Source organism: Notothenia rossii (genome assembly GCF_949606895.1).
Source record: "Notothenia rossii genome assembly, chromosome: 3".
NCBI lineage: Eukaryota > Metazoa > Chordata > Actinopteri > Perciformes > Nototheniidae > Notothenia > Notothenia rossii.
Window position 1 is genome coordinate 30,461,928 of NC_136901.1, and position 19,563 is coordinate 30,481,490.

Here is a 19,563-nt window from a genome sequence, read left to right on the forward strand (position 1 = left end):
CGATTCTCTGAAAAGGAAAGTGTAAGGTATCTTAAGCAGTGACTCAGTGAAGATGGCCAGCAGCAAGAATCATAAAGCGCGGTATTTTAAGCAGCACACACTGTAATACACAGTAGAGGTGTGTGAAAGTCACTGGACCGCTTTTCTTGGTGTGAAGATTACTGGAAACGTATTTATCTCCCCATTCACACAATCCAGGTGTGGTGCACCAGTGTGATGCCTGACACGGATCAGCTGCTCTCGCCCAACCGGAGAATGAGCGTGCGCGCACACACACACACACACACACACACACACACACACACACACACACACACACACACACACACACACACACACACACACACACACACACACACACACACACACACACACACACACACACACAAATGTCGCCAGTAGGGATGGGATTTTTGTATGTCAAATGAGGATGCATTGTGTGTGTATATATACTGTGTGCATATGTATTTTAATCGGAAGTGGTGACAAATGTGTGTTTCCATTCATAAAAAGAGTTAGCCTGTCAGGCGGGAGGAGATGTGTGTTTTCGCAGCTGGTGTGAATCAGCTGGATGGGGGGCAGCTGATTGGCTGCTGCCTGCCCAGCCTACCAGGGAGCTACGTTGATTGGCCGGTGGTTGGTTAAAGCAAGGAGCCGGGGGAACGGAAAAAGGGGGGGAAACTACGAGGCGAGGAGGGAACGGGAAGCAAGGCGCTGGACGGATCTACGAGGAAGCGACCGGGAGGCGAAGGTCCACTGTGGAAGTTCTGCTACGCTGCGACGTGCTGCACGGGTGCCAGCTGCTGATCGACGGGTCGGTTGAAGGCAGTATTGCCACGCACTCAAGTTCCTGTTTATTGCCACGCACTCAAGTTCCTGTTTATTGCAACGCACTCAAGTTCCTGTTTATTGCAACGCACTCAAGTTCCTGTTTATTGCAACGCACTCAAGTTCCTGTCTGTCGCAACCGCGCGCTGGTTCCTATCAGGGCAGTGCGTTTAAGGAAGGGTGAGCGAAATAACTTTTAACTCCTCTCGGTCTGAGGTGTTCCTGACCGAGAGCGGACCCATAACTATTTTAACTCGGGCCATGTCTTGGCGGGCTGTCACTGGTTAGAAGCACAGGGAAGGTATGGAGTGCCAATAGTGCCACTCATTGTCATTTGCCCACCAGTGCCAGTGACTGTTCCATTTTTACTCCTGAGCAGCCAGTGAGTGGGAGAGCATGTTCATTGTGTGATGTGTGTAGTGTTTTCTTTAAATAGATGTGTCATGTGTGTAGTGATTCCATAAATAGAAGTGCCCTGTGTTCGCGTTGTTTGCATGCTTTGGATATTTTACTGTTACTTGTACCATTGATAGTCCCTCCGGCCAGCAGGGGGTGGGGTAGAGCAGTAACAGCCTGAATGACGGGGTGGTCGATAGGCACGGCATTACTTGTCCCTGTGTAACGTGTCCATGTGAGAAGCTTGACTGATATGGTCCCCGACTATTAACTTAATTTATAATAAAGATCATTTTGTTACCTGATATCTGCCTGCTCCTCGTGTGTGTGTGAGTTCATTGGGGGATTAAAAGAACTGGGTGCCAGCAAGTGGGCCATTACATAGAGGGCTCACTCGCGACACCTTAATTTTGGCGTTGTCGGCAGGATCTCCCTTACACACACGGTCAGCATGTCGGTTGAGGGTAACGATGGACTCGCTGGCGCTGTTAATCCAGCTCCCAATGTTGTAAATCACATTATGTTACCTTGGTACATGGGGGGGCCATGGCTTCCTATGTTTGAAGGGAAAGCTGGAGAGAAGGTTGGGGAGTGGCGGGCAAAAATTGAAATGTTTGTACGGGCTCAGGGTCTTTTGAACGAACAAATAGTTGACTTTATCTTAAGTGCTCTGGGTGGTGAAGCAAAACGGGAAATTGCACTATTACCCCTTAGTGAGCGGGACACTGGGAAGAAAATATTAGATCGTCTGACTTCATTGTATGCGGGAAGTCAGTCACTGGCAACACTGAGGGCTCAGTTCTATGAATGCAGGCAGGGCGCAGAGGAGGGAATAGGAACTTTCATTCTACGCTTTCGTGAGCTTTATCACAAGTGGCAAGCGAGGGAACCACCAGCTGAGGACATTGAAGATGAGCTTCTAAAGACACAGTTCATCAGGGGACTACAAGAAAGCCTGGTGAAACAAGAATTGAAACGACTTCTTCGTCGCACGCCGGGAATGACCTTTCCTGCTATCTGCACCGAGGCCAAAGCGCTTGAAAGAGAGCAGGCTAAAGATGGAACTGAGACATGGGCCTGTCGCACTTATGCCCCCAGGCCTCCACCAACCCAACCGCCTGCCACGCCTTCATGTTCCTTAGTACCCCCACCTGCCCAGGACAGCCAGGCATTATGGGACTCCCTGCGGGCAGAGCTCCAGCAGGACCTTAAAGACCAGATGTTAACACTGGGCAAGTCTCTCATGGAAGAGATGCGTGGTCAAATTGCTAACCTCTCTCTGGGGCCTGTTGACTCGACTGTACGGAGGCAAAACCCACAAGCAGGGCCCGCATTTCAGCCTCGTCAACCACCCCCGGGCACAGCCAGGACTCAGTTCCAGTGGGACCCCCAAAGTCGGCCAATCTGTTTGGAGTGTGGGCAGGCGGGCCACACCCGCCGGTTCTGTTCCAAACGACGCTCTGGACCTTCGGATTTTTAGTCTCCTCGGTTGCTGCCGGGCAAGCGGTCGAGGAGGGGACCCAGACCACGCCCCCAACAAAGCCTGCATTGATTGGTACCTGTCCAGAGGTGGATGTAATTATAAGCGGTGAACATATTCCTTGTATATTGGACACTGGTTCGCAAGTCACTCTGTTCAGTTACACTCTGTTTCAGGAGAAGTTTGGAGAAAGATTGGTCTGAGGAGACATCCCCTGGCTCACTCTGAAGGCTGCAAATGGACTTCATATCCCATACATTGGATATGCGCTTTTGGACTTTGAGATCAATGGGGTGAAGGTAATGGGGAAGGGTGTGGTGGTGGTAGAAGATTCCTGCCTGCAACAGGAATGTGCCTTATTGGGGATGAATGTGATCGGGGACTGTTGGCAAACTATCTTCCAGGATGGCCACCAAGGAGAGGTGGCCTTCAGGTCAACACTGCCACCTACGGTCAGCACAGCCTGGGGAAAGGCTTTTGCTGTTTGTCGACGAGTGGGCCGTGTTGGATCCCCCACCGAACTGCATGGGGTTGCTAAACTGCCCCGTCAGTCCGCTGTGTTGGTTCCCCCAGAGACAGAAATGATTATCTGGACTCAGGTGCCTCAAGCAGTTGGCACCCTAGACTGCTGTGTTATGGTGGAAAACCTCCAGAATGATGACCAGGAGTGGCGGGTGGCGAGGACACTGAGCTGGGTAAGGAGTGGAAGAGTGCCGATAAGAGTGTGTAACCCCCACCCCTTCTCCATAGAGATCCCCCAGCGTCGTGCCCTGGCTGCAGTGTCTCAGGTGGATCCTCAAGCTGTGAAGACCGAGGAGGAGTTGGTGTTGACCCACACGGGGCCATCTGCGGTGGAGGTAGAGGTGAGGAGTATAAGCAGCACTCCAGTCCCGAATGCTACTGTACCTCCAGATCATCCGGCCCTGGCATTGCAGGGAGAAGACCTCAACCATAACGAGCAGCAGCGGTTAAGTGATCTACTTCGGAGGTGGACCAAGGTTTTTGCAGCCAATGAAGATGATTTTGGCCACACAAGTGCAGTCTTGCATCAGATCCCTACCGGTGATGCACCTCCCATCCGACAGAGACACAGGCCAGTTCCACCAACACTCTATGCTGAGCTACGAGGCCTACTAGAAGGTATGTTGGAAAATGGGGTTGTAAGGGAAAGTTCCAGCCCCTGGGCAGCACCTGTAGTGTTGGTAAGGAAGAAGGATGGATCGTGGCGTTTTTGTGTAGATTACCGGAAACTGAATGCCATAACTCACAAAGATGCTTTTCCTTTGCCCAGAGTCGAAGAGTCGCTCACCCACCTCAAGGAGTCAGCTTGGTACTCCACACTGGATCTGGCTAGCGGGTACTGGCAGGTTGCGGTGGACCCCCGAGACCAGGAGAAAACCGCCTTCACAACACCAGTGGGCCTTTTCCAGTTTGAGCGGATGCCGTTTGGTCTGTGCAATGCTCCAGTCACATTCCAGCGGCTCATGCAACGCTGTCTGGGAGGGGCAAGTAAATGACTTTCTATTGATATATCTGGATGATATCATTGTGTATTCTCCCTGCTTTGATAGTCATCTCAAGCACCTGGAACAAGTGTTTGGTAGACTGCACCAGCACGGCCTAAAGCTCCAGCCCCACAAATGTCACCTGTTCCAGAAGGAAGTGAAATACTTGGGACATGTGGTCAGCAAGACAGGGGTGGCCACGGACCCAGAAAAAACTGCAGCTGTGCAGGAATGGCCGGTCCCCAAGACAGTCACTCAAGTCCGTTCTTTCTTGGGCTTTGCGGGCTACTACCGCCGATTCATCCCTGCCTTTTCCCGGCTGGCAGCTCCCCTGAATGTTCTGCTCAGGGGTACTGCAGGGGTTAAATCAACAACAGTTAAGTGGTCTCAAGAGTGCCAGGGTGCGTTTGAGGAACTGAAGCGAGCTCTATTACAGGCGCCTGTGTTGGCGTATGCAGATTTCAAATTACCCTTCCTGTTGTATACAGATGCCAGTTTGGATGGGCTGGGTGCAGTACTATAACAGGTTCAGCAGGGGAGGGAACGAGTGATTGCATATGCCAGCCGTAGTCTAAGCCCTAGTGAAAAGAATGACCAGAACTACAGTTCTTTTAAGTTAGAGTTTCTGGCGCTATTTTGGGCAATCGCAGAGAAGTTCAAACACTACTTGTGGGGCACAGAATTCACAGTGTTTACAGACAACAATCCCCTGGTACACCTGGGGACAGCTAAACTGGGGGCCGTGGAACAGAGGTGGGCAGCCCAGCTAGCAAACTTCACCTTTACAGTCAAGTATCGACCCGGTGTGGAAAACCGGAATGCAGATGCCTTGTCCCGGCTCCCAGGGGAAGTAGATGTCAAAACAGTCTACAACGTGCCCAGAGCTCAGGGAGGTCTAAGAGTGAAGGATCCACTAGCTGGACAGGACTGTGATCCAGGGTCTTGGCTGGAGCGCCAACAGGGAGACCCGGAGTTGGACATGGTGAGACAATTGATAAACCAAGGGTTAAATGTGTCTCAGGTGCGACGGTCTGAGTGCCCCCAAGTGGACGGGTGGTTGCAGACATGGGGTCGGCTGGAACTTCATGACGGAATCTTGGGGCGCTGCATTCAGGAACCCGATACGGGCCAGCAGGCTTTCCAGTTGATTGTCCCAACCCAACACGCCCGGGAGCTGTGGGAGGATTACCACAAAGCGGCTGGACATGCCAACAGCGAAAAAGTCTTGAGTATCCTGCAGCGCAGATTCTACTGGCTGGGGATGGCTAAGGACATAAAGTCCTGGACCGTAGTATGCCCACAATGTGTGACAGGGAAGGCTGGTCCCAAGGTGAGGGCCCCTCTTCAGCCCATTGTATCCAGTTACCCATGGGAGGTTGTAGCCCTGGACTATTTATCATTGGGACGGCCAACCGACACCCACCAGTATATCCTGGTTATGACAGATCTGTTTTCCAGGTATGCTGTGGCAGTGCCCACCAAGGACCAGACAGCCCAGACTACGGCGAGACATTTGTGGACCGCTCTCATCCAGCCTTTCGGGTGCCCAGAACGGTTCTTGACGGACCGAGGAGGTGCCTTTGAGTCTGAGGTAATGCGGCAGCTCTGTGAACTGTATGGCTGTACAAAGAGCCGCACTACCCCATACCATCCCCAGGGAAATGGGGCCTGTGAGCGTTTCAACAGAACTTTGCTGTCATTATTGGGCACACTAGAGGCAGAGGAGCAGGTACGGTGGAGGGAAAAGCTGCCAGCTTTAGTTCAAGCTTACAATAACACTGTACATTGTAGCACTAAATTGACTCCCTACTTTGTACTGTTTGGCCGTCACGCCAGATTGCCTGTTGATCTGTGTGTAGGTGTTATCCCCCCACAGAAAAAGGGAACAATTAATGGCTGGGTGAGAACACACCATCAGACACTGCTTGAAGCGTATAGCCGGGTACGAGCTCATACCAAGCAAAGGCAGAACTGGGACCAGGCACGGTATGATAAGAAGGCCCATGCTATCCCCTTGTTGCCCGGAGGGAGGGTGCTGGTCAGGAACTTTAGACGGAGAGCCAGAGGCAAGTTGGAACCACATTGGGTGCCGTCTCCCTATGTTGTTGTCTCACAGGTACGGCCTGGCCATCCAGTGTATAGTATCCGGCCCGAGGGGAAGGAAGGACCGATACGGACGATGCACCGCAACAACCTGCGTCCCTGCCCAGCAGGATTATGGACTGAGTCTCAGGTGTGTCCTCAAGAAATTGATTCCCAGCCTAAACAGCCTGTATTCTTGTTGCCTTTTGCCCCTGTAGCTAGGTGGAACTCTCGGCCTACTCCAGTCATACCAGGCCTAGTGCCTGAGCCAGAGCAGTTGGGGGAACTAGAGCAGGTCCCAGCCCAGTTGGACCCTGAGCCTCAATTGGAAGGTGGGTTTGTGCCAGGGGAGGGACAGAGCCCTGTGAGAAGGTCGCAGCGTCGAAATTTTGGGGTGCCTCCACAAAGGTACCAGGTCTAAGGGGTAGTCGGGACGACCACCAATATCGGGGGGGGGAAATGTCGCCAGTAGGGATGGGATTTTTGTATGTCAAATGAGGATGCATTGTGTGTGTATATATATACTGTGTGCATATGTATTTTAATCGGAAGTGGTGACAAATGTGTGTTTCCATTCATAAAAAGAGTTAGCCTGTCAGGCGGGAGGAGATGTGTGTTTTCGCAGCTGGTGTGAATCAGCTGGATGGGGGGCAGCTGATTGGCTGCTGCCTGCCCAGCCTACCAGGGAGCTACGTTGATTGGCCGGTGGTTGGTTAAAGCAAGGAGCCGGGGGAACGGAAAAAGGGGGGGAAACTACGAGGCGAGGAGGGAACGGGAAGCAAGGCGCTGGACGGATCTACGAGGAAGCGACCGGGAGGCGAAGGTCCACTGTGGAAGTTCTGCTACGCTGCGACGTGCTGCACGGGTGCCAGCTGCTGATCGACGGGTCGGTTGAAGGCAGTATTGCCACGCACTCAAGTTCCTGTTTATTGCAACGCACTCAAGTTCCTGTTTATTGCAACGCACTCAAGTTCCTGTCTGTCGCAACCGCGCGCTGGTTCCTATCAGGGCAGTGCGTTTAAGGAAGGGTGAGCGAAATAACTTTTAACTCCTCTCGGTCTGAGGTGTTCCTGACCGAGAGCGGACCCATAACTATTTTAACTCGGGCCATGTCTTGGCGGGCTGTCACTGGTTAGAAGCACAGGGAAGGTATGGAGTGCCAATAGTGCCACTCATTGTCATTTGCCCACCAGTGCCAGTGACTGTTCCATTTTTACTCCTGAGCAGCCAGTGAGTGGGAGAGCATGTTCATTGTGTGATGTGTGTAGTGTTTTCTTTAAATAGATGTGTCATGTGTGTAGTGATTCCATAAATAGAAGTGCCCTGTGTTCGCGTTGTTTGCATGCTTTGGATATTTTACTGTTACTTGTACCATTGATAGTCCCTCCGGCCAGCAGGGGGTGGGGTAGAGCAGTAACAGCCTGAATGACGGGGTGGTCGATAGGCACGGCATTACTTGTCCCTGTGTAACGTGTCCATGTGAGAAGCTTGACTGATATGGTCCCCGACTATTAACTTAATTTATAATAAAGATCATTTTGTTACCTGATATCTGCCTGCTCCTCGTGTGTGTGTGTGAGTTCATTGGGGGATTAAAAGAACTGGGTGCCAGCAAGTGGGCCATTACATAGAGGGCTCACTCGCGACACACACACACACACAATTATTTTCTTAATGAAGTGTTGGTGTTCGATCGATGTGGTGCTGAAATAAAGAGACCAAAGTAGAGAAGTTTTCAAAGTGTCTGATCTTAAACTGATGTTAAATACAGCAGGCAGTTTGGATTATATGGAGGATAAAAAGCCAGATGAGTGTTTTAAAGCAGCCCTTTTTATATTTGTGTGCTGTTTCCTTGTGTTCTATACACACAAAGCCGGCCAGCTAACCAATAAGAGCCGACTGGGCTCTGGTTTCAGACAGAGGGTGAAAAGAGCTACTGCCAGTGCTTGAATTGGGCCGGTACTCACCGGTACGCAGTACCGGCACTTCTGATTTTTACCCATGTGGTACCGGCACTTCTTACTGAGTACCGGCAAGGTGCCGGTACTCAGTAAAATGCCGGTACTCAGCCGCCGGCAATATACGTATATATTGTAAACGCAACGCAGCGCAAATGTGGGTCTGACTCTGCCTCACAGAGGGTGACTGGCTGTCTACATGACGTGGCCTGCCGACATTGCCACTTTCATACAGATCATACTAATCCCCTCGATTGGTCTCTGTGTGTCATTCAAGCTCGGGAGGGTGTGTGTTGGTGTATGTGTGGCGCGAGCGAGCGAGAAAGCGCGTGCACCGGTTACGTGTATTGTTGTTAGCATCTGGTGCTAGCTAGCTGCGCTAACGGATATAAGGAGCTTTTTCAACAACAAGGTGGAGGGAGAGTCCTTTGCTGTCAGACTGAGAGGCTGATAACTACAGCTCTGGTGAGGTAAATTACTCTGAGTCTTTAGATAGTTAACTTAGTTTAAGTTATCTCAGTGGGTCTCAAACGGTTCGGTCACCATTTATGTAAATGTAGCAGGTATATAAATATACAGGAATGCATTCCACCAATAATCCCTCACGTTTTATTTTATTGTTCCAATATTATTTATTGTCACTTTTATTTTGGTATGTTTACTACAAAAGACCGTTTTGGGAGCTAATGCTATTATTTTGAAGTCTTCACTTTCGGCAGTGACGTCATCTACCTGCGTTGCACCCTCTCTCACTCAGTTGTTTGTATGGCAGACTGAGGTGAGGAGAGTTTGTCATGTGCTCTTTGTAGATTTCTGTTCTAAATGATGTTTACAGTGTTTATATAATCTTATATAACTGTGAAACAAGGTTATAATATCATTCCATGGTGCTAATGTGTTGCTGTGTAGTTGTTTTGCAGAAGTTTGAGTGTTTTAGCAAACTTTTAGTTAAGTGTACTGTTTAGTAGCACTTGTGAGGACTCACACACAGCACCTGCAGCATGTTTAATGGCGTCTTTTCCCCACCACAGACTGTTGTGTTGCAGACGTCCATGTTTATTAATGCTGCTGCTTTATTGTGTTTACTTCATGCAGGTATGTTTGTTGCTCCCATGTTTTCGTCTATTGTGTTTTGTACTATGTGTTTATTTTATTGTTTTATTTACATGTCTAAAAATACTAATTAGCCGGTGGTGTATACATTTCCAGTGTAACTGTAATTGTACAGTGTATTGTGATCTATTGTGACAGATTTGATATCTGAATGTTTTATAAGGACTAGTCTCTCAGTTGTTTGTATGGCAGACTGAGACTGGTGTGTTGCAGACGTCCATGTTTATTAATGCTGCTGCATTATTGTGTTTACTTCATGCAGAGGAATAAATACGCCACAGTTTCGGTTAAAGACAACAACCGAATCTCCTTGTCCATCAAACACGCACAACACAACGCAGAGTCGTAGCAAGGGTCTGCTGAGAAGTAGGCCCAGACCGGCTACATAAACACATATTTCCATTTGAGGGGGTAGTGATTAGTCAAATATGCATGAATAATACAAACAAAATGTTAACTAGGTGAAAAAAGGTAAGAAACTTGTTGAGAGCTAAAACTAGTCTTTGCTGTTGCCTCAAAGAGGAGCAGGGGGGAGAGGAGGGAGACAGGAGAGGCCGATTCAGGAGCCCAGACACACTCACAACTATAAATGAACCAAAAACAAATAAATAAACAAGTTTCAATGTTTTTTCATATTGGGTATTGTATGTTATTTGTTATGGCCATGTACTTATGATTTTATGATTATTTAAATGTATACATTTTTGTTTCATATGGGTGTAGTCTCTTTATTTCCCCCTCAAAATGCACCAGATTGATGCATTTAAGTCCCAACATTTAAAAAAAAATCTTACCGGGGGAGCATGCCCTCGGACCCCCCTATAGGATTTGAGGCCCGGCCCGACTGTTCCCAAATAGATTTGCAATTTTTTTTAAATAGTAACCCATCTCCATATGTTTTCTTTTTGGGTAGTAGATTTAAACTAGAGGGCTATCACTTTGTGCAGCAACGCTATTGACAAATAAATCCAGCAAAATGGCACAAAAAACTGGTAGTGGCCTCAGGGACGAGGAGTCATTTAACCAGCCAGTAGGAGTCAACCTTTACTTTCTTTTATATCCATAAAGAAAAAGTAAATCTGTTTACAGTTGTTTCATTATGGATGTTGAGAGGTATCCATATATCTCTTCATTTTTCTCTCAAATTGCACCAGATTGATGCATCTAACTTCAATATTTAAAAAAAAATGTTCCCGGGGGAGCATACCCCCGGACCCCCCTAGACTAGAGGGTGTCAGGTCCACTCCCCACTTATAAAAATAGCACTTTACCACTGCACCCCCTCTAATCTCAGATGCACCCTGAGTCATTTTGTTTAAGTACAGTGAGCCTTTCTAAAATATACAGTAAAGAGATAAACCCACCAGCATTATAGGATATACTATGACTTTGTGCAAAATACTTGTTGCTGATTTAGAGTACTGGCACCTTTTTTATTCCAATTCAAGCACTGGCTACTGCAGCACAGTATGAGAAAAATAAAGACCTTTTGAACATTAAAGCACATAAACATGTCACAGTAGAGGCACACAATACAAATATGAACCTGAATATGAGCTGAATATGTAATCTTTAAAACTTTAGGGCCGTCAGTGGATGGCTGACCTGCAGATTGAGGAGGTGATCCATTACGTTTCCTCAGCCCTCCATCTCACAGCGACACACTTCACCTGGGAAGACACAAAACTGTCAAAATACTAATTAATAATACTACATCCAATGGCCTTTTTCACCTCTCTGTTGTCGACCTCTCCTAAAATATATACACATTTTAAATCTCGACACCTAAACCTTCCTTTTCAGGTGCTGCGCACATTTTTATTTTATTTCATTTATGTTGCCAGGATTCAACCACAAAACATTCCTGAACAGTATTGACTTTGTCAGTCCAAGAAAAACATTGCGTTCCTAATAAAAAAGGAGTTGTGCAGCTCAGGTGAGTCAGTGTTAGTGCATCAGCATATAAGTATTTTTCCATCTTGATGAAGGATCAACAAGTGTCGATAGTCCAGTTTGACAGCAAAGCTGTTTCACTGCATCTCTAAGCGGTGACGATTCATGAAACTCTGTGAGTTATGTATCTTCACCCATGACATGGATAAAATGAAGATGCACCCATCACACACTCTTCTGCAGCAAAATGCCCTATCATGACGAGGGAGAGGGACAACAAATGTATTTACACACTATTGTATGTATATATAGATGTATATATATATATCTATATATATATGGAGTAACTCAGCAGTGCAGTTAAAGGTGCAATTAGCTCTTTGAGAGTTACTTTTTCTTTTTTTGTCACATTTTTTCAGGTTTCTCGGCTGCAAAAGCTGCAATCCTGCTGTAAATTCAGCTCAGCCTCAATTAGAAAAAAGTGTGGCCTGAGCTTTAATGCTGGCTCTACATAAATTGAACCTGACTATACAAATAATAAAAAGTATTAACAATGTTGAAGTAATCAGGTTCTTTAAAAAAAATCATGAGCAGGGTATGGTACATATCTGTAGTTAGCTTCTGTCTTGGTGTGCTACGAAAGTCGAACCATGAGTGTAACACAACCATTTATTTTATTAGCTAATTAAAAAAAAAAAGTGGTGTAATTTCTTTATTTTACCCACATTTATCTACATTTACTTCTTAAAGCTACAGCACAACTCGTGTTTTTGTACGCTGACAGCAGTGCACTGAGGGATACGGCTCATTTAAGAGCAGCGACGCAACTTCATAGTTGTGTAATCTGTTATTATGCGTGTTATGTTTGCTTCTCTAATAAGCTAAACTCATAACTCAAATCCACTAAAGATATTTCCCTCATAAAACCCTCAAAATAAATATTAAACAGGGCTGGCAGCAGCTCAAGTCTGTATGGAATTTGCTCGGGAACCGAAAGATCCCTTTTTCAAGATACGATCGGAGCAAAAATACGGAGTGTGGGCTGTGTATTATGTCTGAGCCCCCTCATCTCTCACACCTCCTGCAGGTGGCGTCGTTCTCCTTCATGTGCCCGTTCAGCTGCAGATCTCACAGCTGCCACAGGGGGGAGACACTGAGGAGCTTCTCAGAAAACAACACTTTTATTTGAGTAAACAAAGTTATATACCGCGGTGTAAAATACTGCCCTGTATTTAAAATTGTACTAAAGTAGCTCAGATACATTTACTTTAGGCTTAAAGCACAAGTGCTTAGTCTGGATTGAGAGATTTAGAAATATGCTTCATCATAGGAGCATTTAAATATTGTCATTCCAGATGTTTCCTACACTGTTGGGTGTTCAATTGTGTTTAAATGCTCTTAACATATTAATGCAAACTTTATCTGTGAAGCAGCTGACAGCCGATTCTCTGAAAAGGAAAGTGTAAGGTAATTTAAGCAGTGACTCAGGGAAGATGGCCAGCAGCAAGAATCATAAAGCGCGGTATTTTAAGCAGCACACACTGTAATACAGTAGAGTTGTGTGAAAGTCACTGGAACGCTTTTCTTGGTGTGAAGATGACTGGAAACAGATTTATCTCCCCGTTCACACAATCCAGGTGTGGTGCACCAGTGTGATGCCTGACACGGATCAGCTGCTCTCGCAGGAGACACAGCCCAACCGGAGAATGAGCGTGCGCACACACACACACGCACACGCACACGCACGCACACACGCACACACACACACACACACACACACACACACACACACACACACACACACACACACACACACACACACTGTTTCACTGCATCTCTAAGCGGTGACAGTTCATGAAACTCTGAGTTATGTATCTTCACCCATGACATGGATAAAATGAAGATGCACCCATCACACACTCTTCTGCAGCAAAATGCCCTATCATGACGAGGGAGAGGGACAACAAATGTATTTACACACTATTGTATGTATATATAGATATATATATATATAGCTATATCTAGCTATATATATATACGGAGTAACTCGGCAGGAGTAACTCAGCAGTGCAGTTAAAGGTGCAATTAGCTCTTTGAGAGTTATCTATTCTTTTTTGTCACATTTGTTCAGATTTCTCGGCTGCAAAAGCTGCAATCCTGCTGTAAATTCACCTCAGCCTCAATTAGAGAAGAGTGTGGCCTGAGCTTTAATGCTGGCGCTACATAAATTAAACCTGACTATACAAATAATAGAAAGTATTAACAATGTTGAAGTAATCAGGTTCTTTAAAAAAAATCATAAGCAAGGTATGGTACATATCTGTAGAGTTAGCTTCTGTCTTGGTGTGCTACGAAGGTCGAACCATGAGTGTAACACAACCATTTATTTTATTAGCTCATTAAAAAAAAATTCTGTAATTTCTTTATTTTACCCACATTTATCGACATTTACTTCTTAAAGCTACAGCACAACTCGTGCTCCAGTACGCCGACAGCAGTGCACTGAGGGATACGGCTCATTAAGAGCAGCGACGTCAACATGCTTTAAGAAAATATTCACACGGTCTTCCCTAGCAGTTGTAAAGAGCAGTTATTGAAGTGTAGATAAAACATTTTATCTACACTTTTTAAAACTTGGATATACCAAAAGAAAAAAGGAACATTTGAAAATCTAAAACATGGCATTATGTTTATATTCATATTTTACCAAATGTATTGTTGTTCTATATTCTAGTACACATTCATATATTACCATCGTTTTACAAAGTCTTTTTTGTATATAATTATAGGGCAACTTTAATGTTACCCGATAATTATGATTAATAATAATTATAACAACAATGAAACAAACAATTGGAGATTTGTCAGTCATTTTGATGGATGAAAAATGAGGTGACATCTCTAACTCTATACTAATTTGCACCACACCTAAGAAAAGCACGTGCACACACACTCTTTGTGCTGCTGTTGTTGGGTGCGGTCTATTTTTCTGATTCTGGTCAGGACACTTAACTCCACTTCACTTGTTGTGGCTAGAGCTGGCACTGACGCAAAAGTGTGAAAGCTGTTGTCAGCCAGGTTTATACAGCTGTCAATAATTGAATCCTGAAGATTTAAGGAGCTGTCACCACCAGTGAATGTACATTATGTTAACGTGAATGTTTCAGTAAATTGCTCAATCCATCAAACGGATAACTTCATTGGACTCCTTTGTTACATTCGGAACATAGTGACAACACTACAGTTGCAATCTAAATTATTCAATGCACATTTGCAAAATATGCAATTTCTCAGCAGTTTGCAATAAACAAATTAAACAAGAACTGTTTAAGTTGTGCAATGAAACTCATATTACAAGGTTTTTTATCCAAAATCAACACAAAATGCTACTTTTAATGACTACTGTAGTTCCAAAATTATTCAACTCCTTCATGACAAGCATCTTCAGCATCCGTTTGCTGTTATGGCCTGCTGCAAACATGACACCAGCTTCTGACAGCATTCCTGTGGAATCTTAGTCCATTCCTCATGCGGCAATGGCCTCCAGTTCAGTAATAGTCTTGGGTGTGCGTTTTGCAACCGCTCTCTTCAATCCAAACGGAGATTTTCTATGGGGTTCAAGTCAGGCGACTGTGACGACTCTAGAATCTTCCATTTCTTCTTCTGAAAGCAAACAGGTGTGCTTGGGACCATTGTCCTGTTCCCCAATGGGCCCAATGACGCCCAAGCTTCAGCTTCCTCAGAGATGGCATGATGTTTTTTCATTATATTCCCTGATACATGACTGAATCCATCGTGCCCTCCACACGCTGCAGGTTTCCAGAGGCAGCAAAGCAGCACCAGAGCATCACTGAGCCACCGCCATGCTTCACTGTAGGCAGGGTGTTCTCATTCTTTTTCTGCCTTTCAGTGTTTAGTATCCGAAACTGAAACCTCAGTGCCTGCTGCCACCAAGACTTGCTACTACAGGTTTCTTGATCAAGGGTTTTTGACCACTTCCTCAGGAATTTGGTGGCAGCCGCTGATAGCTTCCTTTTTCTGCCAGGTCCAGGTAGTGAAGGCATTGTTTCTTTACCTTTTAACTTAGGAACTATGCGTCCATCTGTATAGGAACATTCAGTGTTTTTACTATCTTTGTGTATCCTTTTCCTTGTTTGTGTAAGGTAATGATCTCTTCTCTGAACTTTTTGGACAATACTTTTGACTTTCTAACATGCAATCAAACGTAACTCTCAACAAACCCCTAGCCAATCCAGGTATGTATGTGTTTTATCTCAAGCACAGCTGAAGTAATGGAGCCCTTGATCAGTTGCACAAGGTGTGATTGAATCATCAGGAGACTGCAGTAGTCATTAAAAATATAATTGTATGTTGAGTTTGTATAACCCTTGTAATATTAGATTAATTGAACTACTTAAACAGTTCTTGAGTAATTGTTATTCGATACTATATAATTATTATTGCAACTTTAGGTAACAGGTGTGTGTGTGTGTGTGTGTGTATGTGTGTGTGTGTGTGTGTGTGTGTGTGTGTGTGTGTGTGTGTGTGTGTGTGTGTGTGTGTGTGTGTGTGTGTGTGTGTGTGTGTGTGTGTGTGTGTGTGTGTGTGTGTGTGTGTGTGTGTGTCAGAATTCTGGAATGTGTTTCTGGAACCACCAGGAGCCAGGAGCCAGCCCCGGGCAGGGAAGAACTTTACATCTATATCCGTTTCCCTTTATTACATTACATGTCGGTTTTGTCTCCGGGAGCTGGTTGGGTTTCAGCATCTTGCTCAAAGGCACTTTGACATGTTGACTAACACTGACCCTCTGATTGGTAGACGACCCTGAGCCACAGCCACAGCCATACTCTGCAACTCACCAGAAAGAACATGTCTCTGAATGATGGAGTGTGAGAGGGGTCTCTACTCTCAGCATGTGTCTGGTGTCAGCTAATCCTCATCATCTCCATCATGCATATGGTTCTTGTTCTTCTTTTTGTCCTGCTTTTACAACAAGCACTCCTATGTTGTTGTTGTAGTCCTTTACTGTATCTGTAGTTATTAACATGATTGCTCATATTCGAGCCATATTATTCCTGACCCCTTATTTTGGATCAGTTTCATCAACCGGCCACCAACTATTATATACAGCCCTGCTATATACTATGACCATTCTTTACTTATTTATAATATGGTTCAAATGGAGTAATTTGAGTTGTGTGATGCACTTGATACAATTTGACTTTTTTTAAATACTGATGTGTTTATTCAAAACCATTCCAACACACAATGTCATGTCTTTTTCAATATCTTTTTGACAAACTATACTATGTCTTTCTTTCATATTTTTAGAAATCCTACTGACATTGCAGACAAACTATATATAATACAATTCTTAACTACATACTATACTTGGACCTTTTTCAAGATACTTTTAACATACTATACTAGTACTTTTAAAATAAATGTTCGGACATTCTACACTGTGACTCTTTTTGAAATGATATATATGAAATACTATACTATTATTTGTTCAACATACTGGTGTATACAATCACTTTTTTTCATATTTTGACTTCCTTATTGATATTTTCATAATATTCTATTAACTCTTTTTTCCCTATATTTTCAACACACTTCCATGGCCGTTTGGACACTGTTATTTACCTTTTTTATTTTCGATATATTATTTTGCAATGTCTTTTATCAAGATATTTTCGACATACTGTCGAAAATTTCATTATTTTTTTACATACATGAAGTTGGCACACCTTAACCAATCCAACCAACATTAGCTTGTGGCAAAGCCAGGGTGACAGCTAGTGATGTGACGAGCCGAGGCTTCGGAGCACGGTTTGAGTTATCCAGGAAGTTTTTGGTGAAGCGCGTATTGAGGCTCGTATCGTTTTAGGCCAGTGACTGCTTCAGATAGTGGTTCGGAGGGGTTCAGAGGTGTTAAACCACTGACACTTCACAGTTTTATTACACTCATATGTAACTTTTTATGCATACTAATGTGACGTAAGCGGTATGAATATCACTACTGTTGATTTGCAAATTCTACATTCTAATTTGTATTGTACAATGCCATGTCTTTTAATGCTCCTGCAACACAAACATTTCCCAAATTGGGATCAATAAAGTACTATATTATCTTATCTCTTAGTAAAAAAACGTTGACACATGTAATTTGGTCATCAGTAATAATGACATTAAAAGCGGTGGCTGTGTAGATTCCTATTTAGGGATGGTTACTGAGAGGCGTCATTAAAGCAGGAAGAACCGGTTTTGTTTTGTACGACAGCGTTAAACTGCGCTTCTTTTTAATAAAGTTTTCGTCAATAGTGTACCGAATATTCACCAGGCTGTGGGTCAGTACTACAGAGAGGTGAGTGTGGCTTTAGATTTTCTATCGCTGAACAAATGCTGTTGGACTTGTTTGATCGTCTCTGTCAGCAGAATGCAGTCCAGTCAGGAAGCACTGAGCATGTCTGGCTTTTGAATATTTGTATCCACTGTTTGGATTGAGTAGATGTTTTGTGTTGTGCTTGCTGGTTACATCGACATTAAATGGGTTTTGTGCAAATTAACTTGGTGGTTATCCAAACAGAGCCTGTTTGAATCCGGGACTTCCTGAAAGCCCCTGAGGGATGTTTGTTTGTTGTTCAGTCAGCTTTTTTACATCAAAAACATGAAATAAAGGATCATGACTCATTATAAAAGAGAAACTACATATTTTAGAGGTCACATCCATTTCATTTTTATAGCCCAATATCACCAGCTCCATTCCCTGTGCTTTGAATCTGGCTTTGTCTCCGACTATGTTTCCTGCTTTATGTTGTAAAAACACTCTATGGCCCAATGCCAAACCAATACCTACACACCCACTTTATTTTTTTGATGCTTTTATCCAAAGCTACTTAAAGGTGCAATAAGCCATGAAGATAAAAACATGCAGATAAATTGCTTCAAATACGCAGAGTCATTGTCAGTGCTGCTGCATTATTCTGAATGAGCCGAGCCCGTTCACTATGACAGCAGGTGTGTTTAGGTTAGGGTTGATGGGCAAGGCAAGGCACGTTTATGTATACAGCACATTTCAACATGAGTCCAAGATAATACAAATAAAACAAGCTAACATACCATAAGACCTGTATAAAATACAAGAATAAGACTTACAGTGCAGTTTAAGATATGATATGCAAAAATAAAAGTATTTAGCCTGGATTTATAAGAGAAGAGAGTTGCTAGTTTAAAGTTTAAAGGGAGTTTGTTCAAGATATATAGAGCATGATAACTGAACGCTGCTTCTCCATGTTTAGTTTTGTCTCACTCCGGGGATAGAAAGCAGAGACTTCCCAGAAGACCTGAGGGTTCTGGATGGTTAGAACAGAGTATATTGACCGCACATTAAAAACAAAATCATGACACTTTGCTTATATTATATTATATACATTTTTCATAGTGTCCTCTTCAGCTTTTATTTGATCATCTTTTTCCCAATGGTGAAATTGCATCTCCTAATGACACTGTGTGCTGCATCTTCTCATTCTTGCAATGCCGGTTTTACACTTCTCAACAAACTATAGCCCATTCCCAAGTCCAAGTTTGCACCTCCTCGACTCCTCGCTTAGACTACTCGCGAGCGGAGATGTCTTGCAGGAGTACTGAGTAGAGAGGAGTCGAAGCAACAGGCATTTTAAAGAAAGGAGAAATCCTGTCCTCGGAGAGGTCGTTATAAAGCTATCAGCTGTCCATTGTTTTGATAAACCGCTGTAATTTATCATCTCTGTCAGAAGAGCACAACAGTGTTTATGACAACTTACATATTGACTTTTAATTCAATTCCCAGCAAGGATAAATGTGATATTAAAACCTACACACAGCTATAATAAGCTATTAAATCTCTGGACACAGAATCAGGAATAATGTGTTGCTTTATGTCACTTCCTTTTGTATCAGATACGCTCATGGATAAATAGTCATCATGAACAGTGGAGTCTTTCTCAGCCTGCTGGCAGGTGAGTCAGGTTGGATTGCATTAACTAAGGCATCACTAACTCTATGTGTACTGTACAATATGTTCTATATTTAATTATGTAGTATACTGATGATAGGCATCCTTACCAAAATCTATCAATTCACGACAATAATCAGTGAAAGGAAATTATAATGCCCCATTATTATATTATAGTTTATGAGGAAATGCCTGATGTGAGATATTAATCTCCTTTTCCTCTCATACAGCTCTCTGCCTACCTCTTTTCTTGGTCACAGTCTCTATCGAGGTTCCTGCAATCGACACAAATGCTTTGACCATTGCCTCACC

General features: G+C 44.3%; 1 long non-coding RNA gene across 1 annotated transcript; it reads right to left on the bottom strand.

Moving 5' to 3' along the window:
- Positions 1 to 1,111: 1,111 nt before the first annotated feature.
- LOC307034066 lies at positions 1,112 to 9,800 on the bottom strand. The gene is made up of 2 exons (XR_013806749.1): positions 7,939 to 9,800; positions 1,112 to 1,627 (listed from the first exon to the last, which is right to left on the bottom strand). It is a non-coding gene; the product is annotated as an uncharacterized lncRNA (long non-coding RNA).
- Between the last annotated feature and the right edge of the window lie 9,763 nt (positions 9,801 to 19,563).